This window comes from Amblyomma mixtum, chromosome 10, assembly GCF_055824585.1.
Source record: "Amblyomma mixtum isolate Tamu chromosome 10, ASM5582458v1, whole genome shotgun sequence".
Classification (NCBI taxonomy): domain Eukaryota; kingdom Metazoa; phylum Arthropoda; class Arachnida; order Ixodida; family Ixodidae; genus Amblyomma; species Amblyomma mixtum.
In genome coordinates this window covers 144,191,870-144,205,592 of record NC_143021.1, presented here as the reverse complement: position 1 = coordinate 144,205,592, position 13,723 = coordinate 144,191,870, and the positions used below count along the sequence as shown (strand labels likewise).

General features: G+C 46.3%; 1 pseudogene; it reads right to left on the bottom strand.

The window, feature by feature from the left end:
• Positions 1-9,469: 9,469 nt before the first annotated feature.
• Positions 9,470-11,780, bottom strand: LOC149327181 (uncharacterized; annotated as a pseudogene).
• Between the last annotated feature and the right edge of the window lie 1,943 nt (positions 11,781-13,723).

Here is a 13,723-nt window from a genome sequence, read left to right as displayed (position 1 = left end):
AACGGATGATCGCGCGTTTCTGTATGCGCCCCACTCGCCGCGTGTCTTTCGGCGTGCACATTCGCTGCGTATTTGGCAGAGAGGGAGGGTGCATTTTGCGTGCGTTCAGAGCGGCCTACCTGGCTGCCTCTGAGGCTTAATTTTATGCCGCTGCTAGTGCAGCGGAGTAAATGACTCCTCAACGATATTTTGATTGGCGTCTGTAACGGTCTAAACTCAAGTGCGTTTTTCCTGAAATTACGAAAAGAAAATTTCCGGAAGGTGGTTTGAAGAAAGAGTGGCACATTTATTTCAAACCAAAACAACCAACTGATCCCAATTCACGCACTCTTAGCCAGGTACGTGTTTGAAACGCGCGATCGCCCGATATCACTCGCACTTGCTTGCCTAGCCGCCGTGTGATTCGCGCGAAACGGGATGGTTTTCCGACCGCTGTTGCATATCATTCAGCGCGTCTCCGGCAGAGTGAAGAGCAAGCACCGAGCAGAAATGAGGCCTAGAACCCGCGAGCAGGGGCCGCTTTATTTTGACCGCGCATGCGCAGGGGACGCGTAATTCTAACCCAGAGCCTAACGCTGACTTGCTCCGCAGAGCAACGTCGGCGCGTTCTAGACAGGGCTACTCACCACTGTACCTGGCAAATTTCTGATGTTCACGTGGAGGTTTTGTTTAGCCGGTAACGCTACAATAGAACGCGTGTTCGCAAGAATATACTACTTGGTTTGGCTACCATGAGAACTTTCTGGTCGTTTATGAAGCGATCGCCACATATATTCCACAGATACTCAACACATAGATATTCAATGATCTTTAAGAAGAGTTTTTAAAACAAAACGCAAAATGACTAAAGCATCAAGAAAATGGTGGCCATCCTTGCAGATAAATCACTGATGACCTCTTGCATGCTGTATTCTACTTTCCTTGGTTTTGCTTCAGATTTATTTATTTATTTATTTAATTACCCTGAGGGCCGTTAGGCGTTACAGAGGGCAGTGGGAATAACATGCAAGTACAAAAGAGAAAACAGCAGCAAGAAAAATTGAATATAGTTACAGCACACAGTGGTATAAAATCAATAACAGAATTAACAAAAGGCAGCATTTCACAAAACAAAACAAAAGAAAACAGCAGCTAATAAATTAAGAAAGATATAGCCACATACTTATATAAAATTAATAACAGCGTTACGAAATGCAGGAGTATCAGTAATTACAGCAATATTGTGGGGAAGGTGATTCCAGCTGACACAAGTTCTGGGTATGAATGATTCGTGAAAACATCTTGTACGACAAGGAGGGATCCAAACTTTGTGACGGTGATCAATGCGTGCTGAAATATAGGGTGATCTTTTTAATAACTTCTCTTTAAGATAAGGATTATGATAAATTTTGTGAAAAGTACATAATGAAGCTATTGGCCTGCGATGGGAAAGAAGCTGTAGGGAAAGGTTAGCTTTCATGGCAGTTACACTACTAGTACGATGATAGCTGGAAAGTATGAAGCGACAACCGCGGTTTTGAACTGATTCTAAGTCAGAAATGAGAGATTCGACCCCAGGGTTCCACACCGATGAAGCATATTCCAATTTAGAGCGGACCAATGTTTTGCAAAGTAATAGGTTTAATGAACTCGGTGCACATGAAAAATTTCTGCGAAGGTATCCAAGCATGCGATTGGCGTTATTTGTAATGTAGTCAACTTGAGTTTTCCATGACAGGTTAGAAGAGACGTGAACACCCAGATATTTATAAGACGACACAGTTTCAAAAGTGATGCCATTAATGCAGTAGGTAGAGGGTGCATTAGATAGACGAGAAATGGGCAAATGTTTGCATTTAGTAATGCTCAGCTTCATATTGCACAGGTTACACCAATCCAGTACCTTGTTAATATCTGACTGAAGAACACATACATCATTATCATCATTAATTTCGCGGTAAATAACACAGTCATCGGCAAAAAGACAAATAGACCATATATTAGTTGCTAAGTCGTTTATATAAATGAGAAAGAGGAGGGGCCCAAGAACGGACCCCTGAGGCACGCCAGAGCAAACCGGAGAGGAATCTGAATTGACGTTATTTGCTGTTACGAACTGACTTCGGTTTGAAAGAAAACAATGCAACCATGCAAGCAATGTGGAATCAATGTTAAGGCTGTTTAGTTTAAGAAAAAGAAGCTTATGTGAAACCTTGTCAAATGCTTTAGAAAAATCCATAAATAAGGAATCAGCATGGGACCCACGATCCAGAGTGCAATGCAAATCATTTGGGAAACATATGAGTTGCGTTTCTCATGAAAACGATTTACGGAAGCCGTGTTGGGCATTAGTGAAAAAGTAATTAGATTCTAAAAAGTTGGCAAGATGAGAGTAGATGACATGTTCCATGATATTACATGGAATGCTGGTGAGTGACACAGGGCGGAAGTTATCAGGGCAATGTTTATCGCCAGACTTATGCAGCGGAATCACCCTCCCAACCTTTCACTCATTGGGAATACAGCCTGTTTCCAGAGACTGGTCAAACAGTTTTATGAGGATCATTGAACTGTACATCTTTGTGTTAACCAACCAGAAATTTCGAATTAATGTTATCGACGCCACATAAGGAAGAAATCTTAAGGTTTTCAATTATCCTCAGGATGGCAGTTGTGTCAAAAAGAACTGAATCCATGGGAAAAGCATCCAAGACCGGACACTCCTGATTTGTAAGGGAAACATTGCCAGAAAAAGCACCAAGAAAAACACTGTTAAGAACACTAGCGCATTCATTAGGTGAAAATGCAACGCCGTGTCAGAAGATGTAAGTAGTATTGACGAGCTATCTTTCTTGTTCATAGTGTTCCAAAACTGTCTAGGGTTATTAATCAGCAAAGAAGGCAAAGTACTGTTAAAGAAGGTGTCCTTAGCATGTTTCAGAGCTAATTTGTACTCAGCGGCCGCAGAAAGGTAACCGCCCCATCGTTGTTGCGAATTTGACGATTTCGCCAAGCGAAACAATCGTTTTTTCTTATTGGATAGCCTTTTTAAAACGTTATTAAACCACGGTGATTGGCTATTACACCGCAAAATTCTTAGCGGCACAAATGCATTAGTGCGACGTTCAACAGTGTCCCTAAAGATTTCCCAGTTAGTGTGGACAGAACGCTGTGGAAAATCTGGGAAACAATTGTTTAAGAAAAGAGCTAATTCACGATTAATGACATCATAGTCCGCCCGCTTGTAATCTCTAATTGACTTGAAGATATTCCGGCCATTAGGAATATTAATTTTTACATCGAAATGAAGCAATGTGTGATCACTAAGACCAGGTAAGTACGAGATTGAAGGGATAAGATCCGGCGCGTTGGGTAGCACAAGGTCTAAAGCATTGGAAGATGATGGCGTGACTCGAGTTGGCTTAGTTACTAGCTGCGAAAGGTTAAAGTCCAAACAGGTTCACAAAAAGTTATTGCATTCGGTAGAAAAGGGGCGAGGATACGGCGATGTATTAGCCCACACGATATTGGGATAATTGAAGTCACCAGCAAGAAGGATTGCCGCACCCGGATAACGTACTGAGATCATGTTAAGAGCAACATGCAAATATCCAACGAAAGTTGCACACAGAGTTGTTTAGATATGGCTCATTTGTTGTTGTTGTTGTCCTCTAAATAATGGCGCGTATACCACTGCGGAGGATTGGCCAAGACACAGGCGGCAACTGATAGGTACTCAGAATGTTAAACAAGAAAATAAATGTTGGGGAAAAAATCACAATAGTAATGATAATAATAGTAATTAGGAAAGAAATGAATGAAATTCAGATGTGTAATTAAAATAAGCTAAATAAATACTGTGAGATCGGTGACTGAATTAGAGAACGGGGCTAAATATTCCATGTTTCGGAAAGCTTTCGTTGCAGAGAAATATTGATCATGAGAAAAAGCAGAGCTTATGACGGCAGCCGTTTAGTGTCCGTAAGGAAGTTTTGCATGGCGGAGAGCACATTCCAGTTACTGTGCCCAAGGGAGGAAGCCCGAAGAGACAGAGCAACCCCGGCTGACAGACTTAAGCTACGAACACACCGGCGGCAAAGCGCGCGCGGCAAGCCGCCGGCGGCGAGAACGCAGCGCGGCAGAGAGGCCACATCGGTTGTGCGCGCGGCGGCTGCCGCGGGGTCACGGGACAGCGCTGATCTCGCCTTGTCTCGAACTGGCCGAGTATAGGCCTGATTTCGCGGTTTTCGCGCGCTTTTTTCTTGCTCTGCTAGCTGACCGCATTCGTCCCTCGTCGTCTACCGCGCTAATCGCGTTGACTTCTGCAATGGCAGATTCAGACGACGATGTTCTGACGACGATGAGCATTTTGGTCATTCTGTGTTCTCTGTTGTTGCGACGGCGGCGCATGCAAACGGCACGTAGGCGAAGGTTTTGGGTGCACCCCTGCTGGCGCTACCGAGACGCTGAGGGGCAAGCGAATGCTTTGCTGCCCCGGCTGCGCGCCCGAGATGAATGCTTCTTCAGAGAGTGAGTGATTACAACCTTTTTAAACGCGTAGTGTGCCGTGTGTTTGACATGACATATAGTGATGTTGCTTTTGATTCTTGATTATAGCTTCCTTCGGATGCCGCCAAGCTCGTTCGACACACTGCTTCAGCTAGTTCGGCCTGTGATTGAGCGGCAAGACACTCCGTTCAGGCAGTCGATTCCGCACACGATCGACTTGCCATGACAGTAAGGTAAGTCCGAAAGTCCGTGACCGGGCACTGTCCCGTCATAGTGCCTGATCAACAGTCCCTCGGAAAGTATTGTGTTAAAACGTGCCGCATGAACAATATGATGCAACTTAGCCCCGCCCCCTCCTTCCCCATTTATCCTTTGAGACGTATGTGATGAGAATACGCTGTTCAGACTCAAAAGAAAACATTCGACAGAAGTCTGTCTGGTTGGGAAATTTAATGTTAGGAGAAGGTAAGTGACGCCAACCAAGTAAAATACAGGAAAAACACGACGTTTCGGGACCGGCTCGGCCCCTTCTTCACGGTGTGACTACGGGCGAGCGCAGCTTGGCTTTTTAAGCCCCTGTGTGGAGGACCTGCGGGTCAATGGCCGCAGCCCATGGACGTAGGATGAGGGGAGAGTCCCCAGGGAACGATTAACATTCTCTCGTGTTTGCTGTATGTGCCACGACTCGAGTAGAAGCCTCCTGCGTGGGTTAGCTTCCGTTTCCAATACAATGGTGCTGTCGAAGTCAATTGGGTGGTCACACCCTTCACAGTGTTCGGCCACGGCGCTGCGTTGACGATTCATGTGACGGACGTCCGCTTTGTGTTGGTTCATCCTTTCCGCGAAGTTCTTCGTTTCCCCTATGTACGACGCCGGGCAGACGGAACACGGAATTTTGTACACGACGCCCTGGGCCTTTTCTCTGGGCTGCCGGTTTTTTGGGCGGGGGAGAAGGCGACCGATAGTGCTGGTCGGTTTGTGCGTTGTCAGCACCCCTTCTTTTCCGAGAATGCGACCGAGCGTCTCGCTCACGCCTCTCACGTAGGGGATGCAAACACGTTTCCGCTTCTGGCATGCGTCTGAGGAAATAATAGACCGGATTTTGTTTTGCCTTTCTTGTTTCCTGATAATGCGCCGGATGAATGAGCTTGGGTAGCCGTTCTTTTGGAGGTCAGAAATGACTGGGTTCTTCTCCTTCCTTTTATCTTCACTTGAGGAACATATGAGGAACTCCATATGTTCCTCAAGTGAAGATAAAAGGAAGGAGAAGAACCGAGTCATTTCTGACCTCCAAAAGAACGGCTACCCAAGCTCATTCATCCGGCGCATTATCAGGAAACAAGAAAGGCAAAACAAAATCCGGTCTATTATTTCCTCAGACGCATGCCAGAAGCGGAAACGTGTTTGCATCCCCTACGTGAGAGGCGTGAGCGAGACGCTCGGTCGCATTCTCGGAAAAGAAGGGGTGCTGACAACGCACAAACCGACCAGCACTATCGGTCGCCTTCTCCCCCGCCCAAAAAACCGGCAGCCCAGAGAAAAGGCCCAGGGCGTCGTGTACAAAATTCCGTGTTCCGTCTGCCCGGCGTCGTACATAGGGGAAACGAAGAACTTCGCGGAAAGGATGAACCAACACAAAGCGGACGTCCGTCACATGAATCGTCAACGCAGCGCCGTGGCCGAACACTGTGAAGGGTGTGACCACCCAATTGACTTCGACAGCACCATTGTATTGGAAACGGAAGCTAACCCACGCAGGAGGCTTCTACTCGAGTCGTGGCACATACAGCAAACACGAGAGAATGTTAATCGTTCCCTGGGGACTCTCCCCTCATCCTACGTCCATGGGCTGCGGCCATTGACCCGCAGGTCCTCCACACAGGGGCTTAAAAAGCCAAGCTGCGCTCGCCCGTAGTCACACCGTGAAGAAGGGGCCGAGCCGGTCCCGAAACGTCGTGTTTTTCCTGTATTTTACTTGGTTGGCGTCACTTACCTTCTCCTAACATACGCTGTTCATATTTCTCGCAAACGGCGACACGATGAGAAGTTTGTCATAGGACGATCAACGGCTGGAATGATCGTAAGAGAAACTTGTGCTGCATTATGGGAGATACTTCAGCCAATCTATGTAAGATTTCCACAAACAGCAGAAGAATGGAAAAAAGTAAGTGCACTACAGCCCGTTTTCTTACTGCGGTGAGGGTTTATAGTGTCGACAAGCGTCCAGTTTGCATTTCTTTACCTTATTTGTTATGCTACTGACTTTCCCAATGCCCCTTACATACTGACTGTTGAAATGTGTGGCTCTTGCATCTCATAACGCGCATAAGAGAATTAAATGTTGCCTTATGCATTACTACACTATTGTTTTTGTCACAGTCTATATTATATTGCCGCTCGAACACATTCAGATTGCCACAGACATGCTTGCAGAGTGGAATTTTCCCAACTGCATTGGATGCATTGACGGAAAGCATGTGAGCATTGAATCTCCTACAAAATCAGGGTCACGGAACTTGAACTACAAGAAGTCATTCAGCACAGTCCTCATGGCAACATGCGATGCACATTACAGGTATGGTTAATTCATGGCAAAACAAAGCTTTTGTTAAACTGCTCGCTCATGGTGTATTTTTCTTGAGAATCATGAAAACAGTGTATTATATTCATTCAAAGAGAGTGCCATTGTATGCACTGGAAGAAAAGAGGACAGTTCAAGGCTATAAGTCACATGACGAATTAAGGGGCATAGCGTGACAGGCGCATGATTACCATGGTTTGCTCACGCATGTTGACATTAAACATATTTGATTGTGCACAAATTGCAACAGATTTCAAGATGTTAATCTCTGAGTTCTGATTGTGTGTGGCATGTATATTTAGTCCAACTATAATGCAGCACAGAAAGGACTTTACGAGGATAGAACGCAGTAGTGACTCCAGGAGGAGCAAGGTGCAAGTCATGTGCTACATCAGATGCTAAATGGGTTACACAGAAACTTCTTGCTTTATTTCAGATTTCTGTATGTGGACGTTGGCCACTACGGGGGATAAAGTGATGGGGAGTTTTCTTAAGAACAAAGTTGACGCGCATATTGCGTGAGCGCCGATTTGTTATCCCCCCAGCAGCAACAGTGGGATTAGCGGGTCCGATACCATACTTGATTGTGGGCGACGAGCCCTTTCCATTGCAGCCTTACCTCATACGGCCTTATCCTCGACGTGGCAAGTTGCACTAATTACTTTTAATGCTGACATGTTTCTCTGATTGCCGAGATGAAAAATCAATGCAGCTGTACTGTGCTACTGCTGCCACTGTTTTCCATAGCAGATACAGTTTTGTGCAATGCGTGCATGCAGCAAAAATGGTCAAACAATTTCTACAAATAATTTACATATGCAGTTTATCCTGCATGCATGTACATGGCATGCCTTATAAGGAAAGGTTTAGTTTCTGCATGAAAAAAGATGGTTCAGAGGACTAAATTTTGTGTATGCAGTGCAATATCAGTGTATTAAAATACTTTCATTACTGCTAATGTTAGCTTGCATTTTGTGTGAAAGCAATGGTATGATGCAGTAATAAAATCTAGTGGGGACATATATGGTTTAATTGCATGATTGCAAGCAAGTGCATGAGTAATATTTAACCTGTTTTTCTGAAAGTATAATATACTGAAAATGTCAAATTGTGCAATGCAGCCAAAGGTGGCCCTATGTATTATTTCGTTAGCGCAACAGTATGCAAAAATTGAATAAAATCCCCTATAATACCAAGTAATGTAGTATTTCAAATTGGCCGCATAGGCAAAAGAGCACCTAGAAGACATAACACGTCGCATAAGTTTTTTCTTTTGAAGTTGATTTCAGCGGGTGCGCACAGCTGCCACTTATTTCAGTGATTTGAAATTAGTGCCATTGTATTTTTCATCTAAGTATGTGCATGTTTGCTGTAATTTTAATTCCCTGACCTTATGTTTTTGTCTAGCTCTTCATGCCTACAGGGCCAGCCAGTACAGTGAGTACTTGAAGAGGGCAGTATTCAATTACCGGCTGAGTCGTGCGAGGAGGATCATAGAAAACAGTTTTGGTATCCTAGCCAGTAGGTGGCGCATACTAAAGAGACCCTTTCGAGCGTCAGAAGAAACCACTGAGAACATTGTAAGGGCATGTGTGGCGCTCCACAATTTTCTAATGAAAGACTAGGTGTCCTCAAGGACAACGTACAACCCTCCTGGGTTTGTCGACCATGAAGACTGGGAGGATAATGACACAAATGGGGCATGGAGGAATGATATAGTGCCCTGCCTGGATGGACAGACCAGGGGTACCACTCTGCTCGGTAATTATTTTTTCCAAGACCGCATGAAATCAATAATAGTTTGCATTTCTTCCTTCATTTACATTAAAGCAATTGAAGCTCATCAATAACAAACAGTGAAACCTTCAAAACAGTTGATTTAAATTGATCATTTACCGCAACATGACTTAAGATGTTGCTCATTAGAGTTTGCGTTAAGAACTGTAACGGTGCAAAAACACATGCTTAGTGCATGCTTGGGTACAGCTAGCGGCGAGGAGTAAAAGACGCCCATTAGAAGCTGTGACATCAGTTAGGCAGAATAAGCTGAAGGAAAAGGATGAACATCTCGTGCATTTCTGTGTTACAGGACTGCATTGGAAGTAAGGGATAGGCTGGCATCCTACTTCATGAGTGACGGCCAGGTGCCATGGCAGGAAAGTGTCGTGACCCGTGCAGGACGGCAGGTGATTTCCGATAACAGGAAGCTGCTTGTCAGCGTGCACAAACGCTATCGTGTCGAAAGAAAGCCGAAATTGCTTGCTTTCAAAGAAAACTCTTTTCAGACTGCTCGCAGTTTATATTTCGTTTAATTATACTGCTCCATTTCAGCTTCATACAGCAGCTTGTGGATCTTGAATGTCACCCCGCATCTTTTTTTTTTTTCTTGTGGCAGCATCCTCAACTTAGCAGCGATCCAGTTTCCTGCCTCTTGACTGTCGTCTTTTGGGGCAGGCATTTCATTCTTTTTTTTTATTTCAAGCAACGTGGCCGAGCAGCTCCCCAAAACATCTTTCACCGCTTCATCGAAGCTGTCGGACTGCCTTCTTTTTTCCTGCATATAATATATCAGCACAATGTTTTCTTGCAATCACTGATTATCATTCAATTCCTGCTGGAAATGTGAACCACACCAGTACCGAGAGGAAGGTCCATTGGATGCTCGCCTTTTGGCAGACCTGCTGGAGAGGCCAAATGCAGGACAGGACTCAAAAAATGCACTGGAAAAGTATGTCTGCTTCCAGTAAAAGAAAGTGTGCACAGCTTTCTTACCCTGGATCTGGGGCAGCGGCTGCTGCTTGTGGAGTTCTTCAAAAAAACGTTTGTTGTTGTGCCATATCCCGACACAAGAAAGTGAACACCAACTCACTCTGAAGAGCCAGCAGGACATGCCGCTGCTTCTGATGTACTGGGGAGCCTGTAGAAAAAATAAAAATTGTGCCATTTATGCCACGCAGAAAACATGTTGTCTACTTGCAATGCTATGAAAACGAACAAGCCACATTACACTCATCTAGTACCCGAAAGCTTGGTTTCACACCTTGTTGCAGTTTTTGGGTGTGCAGTCATTAAATCTGACACTGAAAAGTTAGTGTTTGGTTTAATGGCGCATAGGCAACTCAGGCCATCATGCGCCAAACTCAAGACACAGAAAATTTTTTTCTCGTGCATTGCAATGCAGTGTTGAATGTATGATTCACTTGAAGCTACAGACCAGCGGCGAGTCATGACAGCAACTAAGCCAAGATCTGTATGCACATAAAACTAATCCATTTCTATGGGAGTGCAGCATAACAGTGAAAAATAGTGGCGACCCACTATTAAACGTGAAAGGCTGGTGGAAAGGGTGTATTGATAAGGAACCTGTGATGCACCACAGCTACGAAAATTGAAAATCCGCACCCACCTCAAATCATCTCCATCAGTGAAGTCGTTGGGGCTGTCAGTGCACCTGCATTATTAAAGGCATAGGATATTGCTACTATTGGTGGATGATGACACCACAATTAGTACAGCTTACATTTCTTGAAAAAGCACAGCAGCCGGGCTTGAGGCATAGCTGCACAGGTTAATGAAGTGGCAATGCTGTACACAAACTGTTTCACTGCAGTAATCGTTATGGAAAGCAAACAATGAGGTGCACACCTGGCCACCAGTCTTGGACTGGAAGGGCTGTTCGATGCCAGCGAAGACTGCTGAATGCAGCTGCACAAAAGCACAGATGCAATTGCTTTCAGCGTAACAAGTTAAATCATTTGAAGCTTTATAAATTAAAGTTACACTTATGGAAACAAGACTTAGCGTACATGTCCTCTTCTGGGGGCACATTTGTTGAAGACCTGGAATGTAAAATGTGAGGTGTTTTGATGCAATCCGTGCAGATTTCTCGCCAGGAAATTAATGTCAAAATAATATCAATAGCAAAGCTACCAGCGCATTTGAAGGTAAAATATATTGTTAAAAACACAGAAGCTTGGGCAGTAAAAGCATGTAAAAAGATATTAAACACGAAGAAGGCGGCTTAAAAAAGAGTGGTAGGGCGGGTGACAGCAGTGAGTTATCAATGCCAGGCTGGAGTTCGCGCAGATGGCTGCGCTACTAAGTGGTGTTTTTTTTTTTACCTTTCGGCAGAATGTGGCGTGTTCCTCAGCATGGCATCCACGATGTCGAAAAGTGTCCACTTCGTGTGGACCTTTCCGGCCTCTCCTCCAGCGCCACTTTTCCGGGCCCCCTCCGACGCCGACACAATTTTAAGCCAACGATCTTTAACATTTTTAAATTTTTCGGCTGCTTGTGGTCCTGCAGAAATGTCACAGTTTATCACCAAGCAAGGTTGCAAAATAAACAGATGAGCAACTTGTTTGAGCGCTCAAGCGGCGCTGTACAGCGCCGCCTGATACGACATGCGAACCGCTCAGGCAAAATCACCAAGCCGAGATTCCACCACATTTGCTCCGCAGCTCACCGCTTGAGCACTCTAAACAAGTATGCTCACACCTGCACATTCCTCCCGACGTGAACATTCAGCGGAAGCTCAGATAAAGAATGAAAACAACTCACCAGTAAGATCGAATGGTCTACGGATGATCGCCCACCGGTTCATTTTGGCGTCCTTATCTTTGTATTCCGGGTGAGTTTTGTCATACAAAAAGGGGAATACACGAACAGTCTCCAGAAACTGCTCCATCATGCTCTCTCGGCTGACATTCATTTTTCAACGTGGCTGCTCAAAAACGCGGAGAAAGCTCTCTTTGTCGCGGCTGGCTCAGAGCGCTCGATCGTGGTCTAGCCGCCGCCGCTTGAAGTTAACTTCGGCAGTCGCCAAGAGGTGGCGCTGAGCCGGACGTCTCTCATTGGTTCTACCCTCTCCGCGGCACGCGGCAAGCCAGGAAAGCCGCCGAAAATGGCTCCTCGACCCATCCTCTGCGCGGCACGCGAACCCGCCGCGGCGGCAGGTTTCGCGGCAAGCGGCTTGCCGCCGGCGGCGTGCCGCGCGCGTTTTGCCGCCAGTGTGTCCGTACCCGGCTTGCCGCCGGCGGCGTGCCGCTTGCCGCTTAGCTGTCGTAACGGATGCTCTAGGAGGCGGCTCCGTAAAGAGGAGAAACGGCGGCAGGTCAACAAGAAATGATCTATCGTTTCGGGTTCTCCGCAGAACGGGCACAATGGGGAGACCGCCAGACCAGATCTATGAAGGTAGAAGTTTAAAGGTACGAACACACTAGCGGCAAAGCGCGCGGCATGCCGCTGGCGGCGCCACCCCCGCCGCGAAAGGGACGGCCACACTCGGCGGCAGAGTCGCCGCCGCGCAAAGCTCCCTTCGTGAGCCAAACCGGTCGAGGTCCGCGATTCTGCAGGAGCGCGCGCGGCACCGCCGCCGCCGCTGGCATGTAACTTTAGTAGGAGCCAAGAGGTGGCGACACAGACGCTTCCTACGTCACAAAGCCGGGCGCCCCTCATTGGTCTCCCCGCTCCGCGGCACGCGGCAAGCCGCCGAAAATGGCCCCTCGACCCATTCGCTGCGCGGCAGATAAACCCGCCGCTGCGGCAGGTTTCGCGGCAAGCGGCTTGCCGCCGGCGGCATGCCGCGCGCATCTTGCCGCCAGTGTGTCCGTACCTTCAGTGAGGCACGCGACAACGTAGACGCGTGAAGGAAACTTCAATCTTGCGTGATCGCCGTTCTTTACTGCGCCACGGGTAAAGGAGATGCTGAAATTCAGGAGAGGAGGTCAGAGATGATGCTGCGAATTCTTTCAAGAGCAGATACCTGCGGAACCTAGCCGCAGTAATATATGCGCTGGGTGGAAGCAAAGATACGACCGGGCCTTGAAGAGATGCCTTCGCCAGGGTATCAGCAACCTCATTGAAATGGATCCCTCTGTGCGCAGGCACCCAGACCCACCGTAATGAACACACGTGGGGTGGAATCAAGCATTTGAGTAAGCGTAGGGCCTGATTTGTTGTAGGCGCTGTGATAGAGGAACACAACGATAACGAATTCGTCATAATTATGACAGAAGACAAAGAGCTGTTTAATTTGCGCAACGCCAAGACTACTGCTAGAAATTCGGCCAAATAAATAGGGGTGTAATCGGGAAGGCAGGGTGAGAATGACCAGTCAAGGGAGATGGAGAAAATGCCAACATCAAGCTCATTTCAAGCTGTTACGATTTCCTCTGTTCATTTTCGTTTTATTTTTTCTCGAGTTGTATTCCTATTGGCTCAATATGTACACATAATTTTTACATAATACGCATGTAATGTGCCTAATGGCATTGTTTTGTGGATAATATATGTACACATTAGGTGATTCACCGTATTGCCTGACCCAACAAGCATGCTTTGCTTAGGTTGGACAGAAAAAAACTCATGTACTAAACGAAGAAGAATAAATCTTGACTTTATTTGCAGGTAAAGTATGCAAGGACCTTTTGGGCTAGCATTTGAAATGGTGACGTAATCGCCGATTGAAATGGAGACGGCCATCAAGCTTCTCTACAGCGCACAACTCCAAGTGGGGGGCGCATCGCGACGTCATCGAAGGTACCAGGACATTTCCAACGCATAAACGCTTGATTTCAATGAAACAAACCAACGCCACTGAAAGCAAAGGCCTACGAGCGTTGTTTGGCAGCATCCAACTAAACACGGCGGGGT